The sequence below is a fragment of the Limulus polyphemus genome, unplaced genomic scaffold (genome assembly GCF_000517525.1).
Source record: "Limulus polyphemus unplaced genomic scaffold, Limulus_polyphemus-2.1.2 Scaffold3568, whole genome shotgun sequence".
NCBI lineage: Eukaryota > Metazoa > Arthropoda > Merostomata > Xiphosura > Limulidae > Limulus > Limulus polyphemus.
Window position 1 is genome coordinate 109655 of NW_013669178.1, and position 12375 is coordinate 122029.

Below are 12375 nucleotides of genomic sequence, written 5' to 3' on the forward strand. Positions count from 1 at the left end.
AGGGGCAGTGTTACGACAGCGGAAGTCACGTGACGCTGGAAGCATGCGCGCTGTTGTTTCTACAAGGATCATCACTGTTCCTCGCAACTCCAGATTTTCTAGGCGCCCTCTACTTTAGTATATAAGCCGGCAAATAAATTGATAAGGGAGGATAATCGAGTCAAGGCGTAAGTAAAGTGTGTAAATCGTTGTGAATTATAGCATGTGTTTAAGTGAAAGTGACTGTGGGAATTAAGTGTATTGCAAAGTTGTATTGATAAAGAATAAACTAGTTTTATTTAAGAAAGGACTTGTATCACTGAAGTTCGTCGGAAAGAAATTTTACGGGAAATTAACAAGCGAACAGAGACGTAACAATATATATATATATATATATATGTGTGTGTGTGTGACAAGTGAGCACAAGTACAAAAAAAAGTGACGTAAGAGAAAAGTTGGAAAACGTAAAGTTAGCCAGCGTTCGAGTGATTAGACACACAGTGAGTTTCACAGTTTAGAGATAATGATAATAATTTGTTTTGTCAAAGAGTGTTCTAAAGTAATTGAACCTATCTGTGTGAACTTTGACGTAAAGGAGACAATTATTTAAAGTTCTGGATACAACTGTGGTAACCCACAGGGTAATGTAAGTGAATATATCACAGATTGTACAGCAAGAAACAAAGTAGAGAAAAAATAGTTTGTCTTGTCAATTGGATTCTAAATTAATTGAATCAGCCCGAGTGGACTTTTGACAAGAAAAGAGAATTATTTAAGAGTTTTAGATAAAACTGTGATATCCTATAGCGTAAAGAACTTTTGTACATACGTTTGACTTGTTTTGAATATATTATTTTAAAACAAGTGGATTGTGTGCTATCCATTTATTGTTCAAATTTATTGCCAACGAGTCACAGACACCTACTGTAGAGGAAACCATAACATACATAAAACCCTGACAATAGTTTACTCAAGAACTTGGTCAATGATAAACAAATACTATATTATCTTTCATTACTGATTCGAGCCATCTTCAAATTGTTATCATAATATCTCTGTACATGTGCTAAAAAGCATTTATATAGATATACCTACATGGAAAGTCTGGATCATAGTGTTAGGTGAAGAATGCTCTCAACACATATACGTGTGTGAACATACACTATACGTTTGCTTATATACAAGTTGAGCACAAAACTCTGTGCCTTATACTGATTTTCTAAATCACATCTCTCTTTTTTTAATAAGAAAGTAAAATTACAAGATATTTTGATCCCTGGAATATTATGAAAAATTGAATGAAAGAAAATATTAGCTATTTAAAAAAAAAATTTTATTGAAAAATTTTAATCATTATGTATATAAGAAATTATATAAACTTGCAAGTAAAATACTTTATTTCTCATGACTCAGAGAGACAGATTTGCATACAGGCTTTCATATGGGTAAAAATGCAGACCAACTGCTACTTCAATATGTGATATACAGCTAGATACACAATTAAAATTAAGATATTGTAACTGCTAATTTATAAAGATATGAGTTTAAAGTTTCCTTTTGAATTTAACAACAGAGGATTTGTCATTAAACCATTCTTAATTTTTTTTATCACCATACTAAGAACAATGTAACTAAAATCTAAAGCTAAATTGTTTACTGTCAACTGAAAATGACATCCAAAAAAAGCACATACAATTGTATACAATTAATCCAATATTGTATTAACATTTCACTCAGTGAAACCAAATTAGATAACTGTTCCACTGAGTTAATCTAGGTTTATCCAATATTTCAATTAAACCAGCATAATCTAAATACTTAGTTGAGTTAAGCATTTATCCAAATACTTCAGTGTTAATCTAACACTAACTACATTTCATTAAACTCAAAAATTATTAAAATATTTTATTGAGTCAACTCAATTATCATCTTGGAGCACCCACAAACAACTTCATATTACTATAAAACTCCTAATTAAAAAGACTATATCTTTATTATACCATTTTCATATCCTAATTTAAAGGTGTTATAATGCAAAATAGAGGTTAATCAATGTGCTTACAATTATTATTATTATTATTGAAGTACTCATATGTCTTTGAAAAGCTATATAAGAGATTAAACATTATATTAATGCACAAAACACAAATTTTGTACCAAAACATTTTATTACCTTCATGGGCATTTAAAATATATATATATGCAAGTATAGAATAAAGAAACTGAATACAAATATATTCTAAACAGCATATTATGAAGATTGTATTAGCTTTATTCTCTACATTTGTATTTAAAAATAACTAAAGGAGTTGTTAGAATTAATATGTATTTTGATGCTTGTTGTATGCATATGTTCAAAAATTCACAATTTATAGATTTAAAACTAGTAACAATGTAATAAACAGACCTGGGTGATTAGTGGAATTTGTCAATTGATTAATCCTTGACCTTATTAATCAATTACATTTAACTAATTGATTATTTTCATGATATTAATATTCCTATTTTCAGCTTGTTCTGGATATTTTTAAAAGACATTTTAAACCACCCTTCACCTAGCATGATATAATAATTTATGATTAAGTAATTCTTTCAATTCTAAACTGTTGTATATGAAAATGCATCATTTACACAATGTAGTGCAAATCCTGTAGCAAGATGAACATACGATTATAAGCAGTCCTACAAATTTTAAAGCACAAATTTTTTGAAACACAAAGAAAACCGGTTAGAAATGGTTTAACGTTCCAATCCTGCTTCCTTTCATATAAACTAATTATTCTCGAAACTCTGAGAGCTCAGAACCTGATATTTTCAGTTAATTTGGGACTAGAGTACTTGTAATTAAATCCTTTATGCTCGCTGTGCAGGCAGAATATGCTGTTTCATGAACATTTGTCTATTACTAATTTAACTCGCAATAACATCCGTCACTTGATGCCCTTCAATTTAATCTGACAAGATTTAGTACCTTATTGTCATGGAAATAGTGGATACGAGTTCAGAAAAGGTATTGATCCGCATCACATTGTGTTCTTAATTCGCAGAACAAACAAACCCTTTGTTTGTTGGACAAGGCGTAGAAATGATCACAATATTTTAGTGCAAAGTGGCCAACAATTCATTGTTTTGATCCAGTAAAATGCTGATTCCACAAATCTCTATCCTTATTATGTTTAATTGTTATTGCACATTAAACCAAAAACAATTAATCCTCTGTGGTAACAATTCCAGAAAAATATTAACATAGATAGGTAGGATTTGTTTCATTAAACATTATTACACTGCACAGTAACATATCATTTCCTAAACAGGGTAGGTTTTTCATGCATTCTATCAAATACAGAATTAAGCTACTTTCATATATCTTTGTTTAGTAAATATGCATTTTTTTTTTTCCCTTCATATAGTATAGTTACTTTCCATAATGCGTTTAGGTTATAGACTGAAGTCCTTGTTTATAATACACAGTTGCTCCAATAGACTTTCAATTAAAATACACTAAGGAAATAGTAATTGCAGTTGACTTATATGCACAACACTCAATCTACTTCTTAGTAATGTTTAAGAGTTCTTTATAGAATTATTGTTCATCAACACGTGCCATACAATATATATATATCAATTATGCATTTTTAATACAAACTACCACAATTCAGGTCAATAAAATAATAATTTTCAGGTTACCTAAGCTAAATTAATAAAGACTAACTATTTCACTATAACATTGTTGAACTTCTAAACTCTAAGTCACACATTAACAGTTTCCACAAAATAAAACAAATACCAATTTTCCAAACCTTCCGTAAATGACGTTATTTCTGGGTATTTCACCACCTAATAGTTATGAGATACACATTAACACCTGCATAAGCTATTTCTCTCAAGGAAGCTCATTACTTAGCAATGGCATTAAATAAAAGATACTTTGCCAAACATAATGAGCTAAGTTCTACTACACTTAATAAAAGTATGTAGATCATGTTTCAATTTATGTAAAACAGTTGGATAGCATCATTAGCAATTAACATTTTAAGAAATTATTACTCAAAAAAAAGGATACTGGTATAGTTCTCATTTATAAACTGGTAATTTTACAGATAATGCAACAGGTCATAATTATATATCATAGGGTATCTCTGATATACACTTAAATTATAGAGATATCTACTCCTTGAATCAAAATCAATCATCTACTTAACAAATCAAATGTGTAAAGTGTTGGAAATTAATGTTACAAGGATCATATTATATTTTAACTAAAATTTAAAGATAACAATGTCACACACACAGAAATTTAGTTCAAATAAATCAATAAACCTTGGAAATTTTTTTACTTAAAATAAGGAAAAATAAACTACTAAATGAGCAATAAAATCCAATCCACTATGATTACAGAGAATTTTTCCACAGACACTTATCATTTTACTTCCACACTTTCTCTTCATTTGCATAATATTCACTTTTCCAAATTTACAATCTTTATTAACTATCAATGGGTTAATTCTCTGCCTCCAGATCTTCTTAGCAATGTTCAGAAGAAAAAGCTATGACAACACTCATCTATAATTGGGAAAGCACCAACGAAATGCAACATCATGAAACTTTTTTACAGGCCACTTTTGACTCACTTCATAACAAATTTATGTAATTTCTTTTACAGCCTATGGCTCATAAGCTTGGTACATTAAATGGATCACTCTCTTAGCCTGAACCTGATTGTTTGTCATTAGTAGTTGAGATGAAAACAGACCCACAATCAGATGACGAAGCATGAGCTGTCACTTCTTCCACACTGATTTAGAAATTGATAGAGAATTTATGTTTCAAATATCCTATGTTATCTTATTCATTTCAAAAATAGTTAAAAAGTACAACTTTCTGATTTATTCAGGTCTTTTGACAAGTTAGCCTCCACTTAGTGGTGGGATCACTGCAAGTTGATCTCCTTCCTTGAGTTGTATGCTCTGAGCACAGTCCATGTACTCTTCATTTATGGCAAGAATAACATTTTCCTGAATGGGACTGAGCACTGGGTACTTTTCCAAAATAATGGACAATATATTCTTCTGACTGTAGTGTCCATCTGGTAACTCTAATTCACTTTCTGTGACACTTACCAGTTCTCTTGCTTTTGCAAAAAACAAGAGTTTAACTTTCACAACCCCACTCATTTGTATTCTAGAGGTGGCTAAAAGTATCAAAAATTGCTGTTTATTAATGACATTTTTATCTCTCTATCTCTCTATCTATACATAAATATTACTAAATTAAAAGAAAATCTGTTTTTACAGATTAAAATTAACAGAAAATGTGAAGTCAATTTACATTTTGCTATATTCAAATGATTTAACTAACATTTTTGAATTCTATTTCGTATTTGTGTATTTTTGCTAAATTAAGTAATTTTTCATGTAATGGTACATGTAACACTGGACAGAGATACACCACCATAAGAATACTTGTTGTTTCTAAACAATACCTAATCCATTTATAAAAAAAATTATTTATTAAACATTAATTTATTTTTAAGCATACGAATAAGAACAATAATGTACGTTACTTTCATTACATGTATGTTTAAACTGAATTATAAAACAATACACACTCCAAGTTTTAGAACAGAAGAGCATAACATGCTGCTCTTTAGAGGAATTTAAACCAAAAAAATCTGTATAATTATGCCAAACATATAATTTATTAGTATCTTCTCATATACTTTAATATAAGACATTATAATTTACTATAAAAAAATGGATGCCAAATAATGCTATATAATTATATTAACTGTATTGATATAGTGAAAAAGCACTCTCTAGTTTTAGTACTATACTTAGTAGAACTTGAAGATTTAACAAATTGCAGTAGTGCTACTAATAAGAGGATATCAGAAAAACAGATCCATTATGTCATATATTGCAACATATGCATATCTTGAAAATCAGAAAATATGAAGGATTTCTTGTTCAAACATTCAATACCTAAGCCCTTGTTGCTGTTTTTTTATCTTATATATTCTACACTTAAAAATGTACTATTTTAATATTATTACATAATGACCAGCTAGAATTTTTAGAACTCTATGTAGTGGTAGAATAATTCAAACTGCGATAAACGCACCAAACTTGGCCCAGAAGTAGTTTGATATATACTCTTTTTTTTTAGTTATGAGTGCCATGAAAAAATATATAATGTAATGGGTGGTATCCATGGATGAGGTAAGAATACAAATATATATTTTTTTAAAACCTTTATAGTTATACAACTTAGGCTTAAACACAGTTTAACTTATTAACATTGTTGAATTATCCAGACCACAACTGTATTCAAACCATCAGTTCTCTTGTCTGTTGCTTTGTCCAACACAAGCACAAAGGGCTGTGTAGGTTAAGTTAGCCCAGAAGCATTTGCATGGACCTGTACATGTCCTCTTACATCCACAATGTACAAGTTCGTAAAAGGCCTTGTAGGATCCAGGGAGGAATGTCCACTTTCGGCTCTAGTAATATTCAGTCTATTCCCAATCCCAGTTAGCAGAAGAAGAAAGCTCTAAATTTCAAAGCAAAGTTTGACCTCAGACATAACCAGCTTGTAGAGTGGCTCTCCTAACATACAGCATTTAAGCTCCTGGAGTTGGTGGAATGTTTTCCAGAGTTCTTGTACTTTTAAAGAACAATGAGTGCCACAGCTGTTTTAGAATAGAACAGAAAAATTGAAGTTGCTGAAGTTTCTCTTCTATGATCTCTTATCTCCCCATTATAAAATAATGCTTAAAAGTAATCCAGAATCCAGATCTGATTCAAATTTTGGGATGACTGTTCCATATTGACTTCCCATCTTGTGCAAAATGTTAGTGTACATCAGTCAAATCGGAAACACAAAACTGATTGCAATACCCTCCCCCCTCCAGGGATGAGAGTAATAAAAATAACAATGTTTTGGGTACAACATGGGACCTATTGATCCATCTCAACTGTTTCAGCCTCTAAACTAAATTAAAATAATTAAAAAAACAAATCTTAAAGCCAGCCCTTATCATTCATATACTTATCAAGCTTATTGTTAAACTCACATTTACTTCCTCTACAACATCCGAAGGCAACCCATTCCAAAGGCCAACCACCCCATTAGAAATATGAAATTGTCTAAGCTGAAGATCACTCCTACCTTGCCAAAATTTATATTTGTGTCCCATAGTTCTACTATTCTCATTGTTAAATCTCAAAAAAAGATGATGCATCAACACTATCAATTCCCTTTATAATCTTAAACGCCTCAATCAGATCCCCCCCCAACTCTTCTGTTTTCAAGAGAAAACAATTTGAGAGATTTCAGCCTCTCCTCGAAAGACAAGATCTCCATCCCAGGCACCATTCTAGTAACCTTTCTCTGAACCATTTCCAACAATTCAGTGTCTTTCCTAACATAAGGAGCCCAAGACTGAACACAATATTTCAAATGTGGCCTAACCAGTGAGTTGTTCAAAGAAATTATACCTCTTTAGACTTGTATTCAATATTTTTGTAGATACAACATAAAAACCTATTTGTCCTATCACTAGCAACAGCTTGGATGGCTTTAGAGACTGATTGACTATTACACCGAGATCCCTTTCCTTCGTAACACTGTTAACGTTATTTCGATTCAAATAATACTTATAATTCAAATTATGATAACCCACATGCATTATCTTGCATTTATTATAATTAAAACCAATCTGCCATTCATTTGCCTAACTCACTTAAATCCTTTTGTAAATCAGCAGCATCCTCTTCACAGCTAGCAACACCCAAGACATTAATATCATCTGCAAATTTAAGTAACTTATTGACTATTCCTTCATCTATTTCACTGCAGTTCAATCTCCTTTCAATTATTGATATACATGTCAGGTACTAAGAATGGAACAGCTCCAGCCACCAGCTATTCCAACTGAAGCCTAAAATTTAAAACCTTATGGTACTCTGCTTTTATTTACTATTATTATTTTATGTCATAAATCATAATGTCTACACCTTGCGAATAAGGCATGAGTTTCACCAATCCCTCACATAAATATTGGGATTTTTCATATCACACATCCTCACACTCATAGTCATAATAATATGAAATGGAATGCTGCATATCAAATCTGTACCAACTTTGGTGCGTTTTATCGTATTAGAACGATTTTTCTCTTACCCGCTGGAATTAGACGAGTATTAAGACTATTACTATTAGTACTACTACTAATATGATGTAGAGTAGTTAAGTAATTATTAGCGTTACTCAAGTTATTATCTTACTTACTCTTACTATAGTACTAGTACTAATATAGTACTAAATAAAGTAGTAGTAGTACATGTACTCAGTGAAACAAAAAATCACATAAAGACTATGGTTTACCAATGACTTTTTAACTAACTGAATGGCAAATCTTTGGTTGCTATCTACTATTACAATTAGACATACTTATATTATAAACTAACCTCACAGAACCCAAACCGAATAAAATATTTAAAAAGTGCAACTGTTCTTTCCTTGTTTATAATTAGTAAAAGAGATATTTATGCACCCTCTATCGTCAGTTTTGATTTCCTTACTCCTGTACAATACAGACGGAAGCGCCACAAAACGTTACGACCAAAATGAATTCTGCCACATAGCCTCAGAGAATATTGCATTCACTTTTCTTGATTTTTTTCTACGTAATCATGCACTAAGCAACCATGAATTTTACATATCAAAAAAGACAAAATAAATGATAAAATAAAGACATTTCGAAATGTCTCCGAAATATACGTGAAATGAAAAGGAACACTAAACTATAATTAACATTGTCCCTTTTTGAAATGTGTACAAAATGACTATTTTTATGTTTTGATTATCAATTAAGAGGAAGAACAAACACAGGATTGTCAGAACTATTGATTTTCTCAAATATCCTAAGTTGATTCATTGTACAACAAATAGTAAGCTGCAAAGCCAGTGCAAATTGGACAGCTCTTTCGTTTTAAATTTAAATGTCGAAAATATTTATTTCTTTATAACTTCAGCGATACAAGTCCTTTCTTAAATAAAACTAGTTTATTCCTGCTCAGTTCAACTTAGCAGTATATTTAATTTCCATAGTCACTTTAACTTAAACATACGCTAGAATTCACAACGATTCACGCACTTTCCTTACGGCTTGACTCGATTATCTGTCTCTATATTTCTCTGTCTGCAATTCAATAATTTGCCGGCTTATATACAATAAAAGCGCGCATCTAGCAAACGTTAGGACGTTCGACAAGTTCCTCGATCTTTCTAGAACTCCAGCGCATGCTCCCAGCGTCGCGCGACTTCCACTGTTATAACATTGCCCCTTCCTTAGCATTGTTCGTCCCGAACAATAGCTTCTTACATTAAACTAATAGATAATTAACAATAACTTAATTAAATGTACATAATTTACAAACGCAAAATTAAAATTCAACAAGGTCTCTTAATTTTATGGGACGTATCTTCTTCCGTACTGGTCTCTGTCTCGTTGGTTTTTAATTCATATGGGGTTCATCTGCTTCATCAGGAAAAGTCCTATCGTCGATAACAGTCACATCAGTAGAAGTAACTTCATTAAGGGCTTTACTGTTTCCCATCTCAAAACCGGGTAGAGTTTCTTCTTCGACAGTGGCTTTTTCAGGTGAGACGTCTTCAGTAGCGTCATTTGTTCCATTGTTCACTTCGTTCCAACTGAAATGCCCTGGACCGTGATAACGCCAAAGCCTTTTACCGTGCACTACCTTTGGCTTACCTCGCCGACCACATTTTATTCGGAAAGTCACGTCTGAGAGACGATCCACTATGTCATATGGGCCTTCCTATGGAGAAGACAACTTAGGAGACTTCCCTTTGGTCTTCCTAGGATTACACAACACACCTTCTCTCCTGGTACAAAGCTGACTTCAGTAGATCTCTTATCATAACAAAGCTTCATCGATTCAGCAGACGTTTTTAAGTTTGAACGTACTTGATGGTGAATATTATCCATCCTTTCCGATAACACTTTCACGAACTCTGACACATTTTCAAGCAACTCTTCATAAGGAGGGCGTCCTGTTATCAGATCCACTGGCAACCGAAGTTCCCGACCAAACATCAACTTTGCTGGAGTGTATCCAGTGACTTTATTCTCTGCTATTCTATAGGCTATCAACAGTGGAGGGAGTAAGACATCCCAGTCATCTTGGTGGTTATTACAAAACTTTGCCAATTCCTGTCCCAGTGTCAGACTGTGGGAGAAGTGGCGTTGTTCTGGTCTTTCGTATACCAAACAACTTGCAGCATTCATGGAACACAGCTGATTCAAAGCTACGGCCTTGATCTGAATGCAGTTCGTATGGCATACCAAATCTGAAAAAGAAATCACTAATAACAGTTGTAGCTTCCTGATTTGGTATTGCAGAATGTGTCAGAGTTTGTAAAAGTGTTATCGGAAAGGATGGATGATATTCACCATTAAGTGCGTTTAAACTTGAAAACGTCTGCTGATTCGATGAAGTTAACTTATGATAAAGATCTAATTTTTGCAATTATTTTGATTTTATTTTAAAAACGGGGGAGGGAGCTAGGCCTGTATCCACCTTTGCAAATTATCCTCGCAAATATGCAAAGCAATCCCTATAAAAAAAAATACACATTCATATACATCTCTAAAACATAATGACACAAACGAAGAAAAAACTCAATTTTTCGCAACATATTTCCCACATGTCTTCACCTAACCCGCATCTGCTACATTTGAGAATACTACTTTGAATTTAGTTAACAGACATATCAAAGACAACACTGATACCATTCACTAACGATTCGCTGCCCACTTCTCTTTCTCGAATTATTTACATAGACGGACTCATTTCAATCGCCGAAATGAAAAAGAAAAAAATCAACATTATTTCACGAGGAAACAAATTATCCGGGGGTGATCAAGTCCCAATTCCTGTCCTGAGAAATTAAACTAATCTAGAAATAACTAAGGTAACTTCAGACCGACCAACTTTTCCTTGCTAACGTCTTGCACCCACCCTAGAATCCAATAATCTACTTATTGAAAATGCGTCCAGTATCAATCTCCAAAGCGCCGTCATATTGTAAGTCTTACACAAACAGTATTTCAAGCGTTTCGTAAAAAACATTCAACTGTAGCTGTTTTTTCGACCTTGAAGAACGCATTCAACTCCGTCTGGCACAACAGCCTTAGGTATAAGCTCACGAAGTCGACTTTTCCAATTTGAATTACCTGTTAGGCTAGGGTTGAAAGACAACAAACCGAATGATACCGTTTCTTAACAGCGAAAGGAAAATTAAAGTTAGCATAGAATACGAGGAAAAGCATTACAAGAAGAAGAAGAAATAAAATTATTTGATATCTAAATAAAGAATTTTTAAAACCAAACTTTAACAGAATACAATTATAAAATCGTACATTCCATTGTACATGAAAAGGCATGTCAGAAATGGGATTCGAACCCACGCCGCCATTCGGAGACCAGAATACACACATCTATTCTAATAACAGAAAGGTTACACACCTTGAGTCTGGCGCCTTAGACCGCTCGGCCATCCTTACATTTATAGGTTTTTTTTTTTCTTTTTTGTATAATAGATAATAAAATATTACAAACAATAAAGAGCTGGTTTTTAGTTATTTTGGCAATAAATGAAACACACGGTATTGTGTTGTGCGGCCAAAACAACTGCAGGACACACTCTGCGTTATTAACAGCAGTGATAGTTTAGCGATTTTCCACTTTCTCTTCCTCGGAACGTTGTAATCCAAACTAACACATTGTTACGTCTCTGTTTGTTAATTGATTTTTCCGTAACTTCAACAAAAAACACCGCCTGAATAAATATTTGCTCTAAAATTATTATCAATGCTATAAGTGTAGCTACCAGTTTGGCCGCCAATTTTGATTTCACTCCTTTAAGTCGCACGCTCAATTCATTTTTCACACATAAGGTGTTTTTCATTAGATGTTCATATCTGAACTGAGTTTCTTATGGACTGCTGATGTCACTTCTTTTCTAGACGATGTTTCAGGCTCTATGGTGAATTACTCATCAGTTCTGTACTGGAATGGAATGGATTGTTTTCAATTTCGTCGTGGTGGAATTTCCCCCTATATTCGTATTGACCCATTCTAATTAGTATGGATTTCGGATTTAAAACTAGAGTCGCTCGGAAATTAAGCAATTTCCCATCGCGATAATAAGTACGTTCAGTATGCAGTTTGTGTAATATAATTTCTCTATAAAAAGGACATTAGCCACCAACCCACTATTTCACCAACACATGATATGTAACTCTTTCCCTAAACAAACCAAGAAATACTACTATACATTTGCCCACGATCACAACTACACATAATTAGC

The 12375-nt window shown here is 32.7% G+C and overlaps 1 long non-coding RNA gene across 1 annotated transcript; it reads right to left on the minus strand.

The window, feature by feature from the left end:
• Positions 1 to 1358: 1358 nt before the first annotated feature.
• Positions 1359 to 8567, minus strand: LOC106469607. Its single transcript, XR_001291442.2, has 2 exons — positions 8448 to 8567; positions 1359 to 5170 (listed from the first exon to the last, which is right to left on the minus strand). It is a non-coding gene; the product is annotated as an uncharacterized LOC106469607 (long non-coding RNA).
• Between the last annotated feature and the right edge of the window lie 3808 nt (positions 8568 to 12375).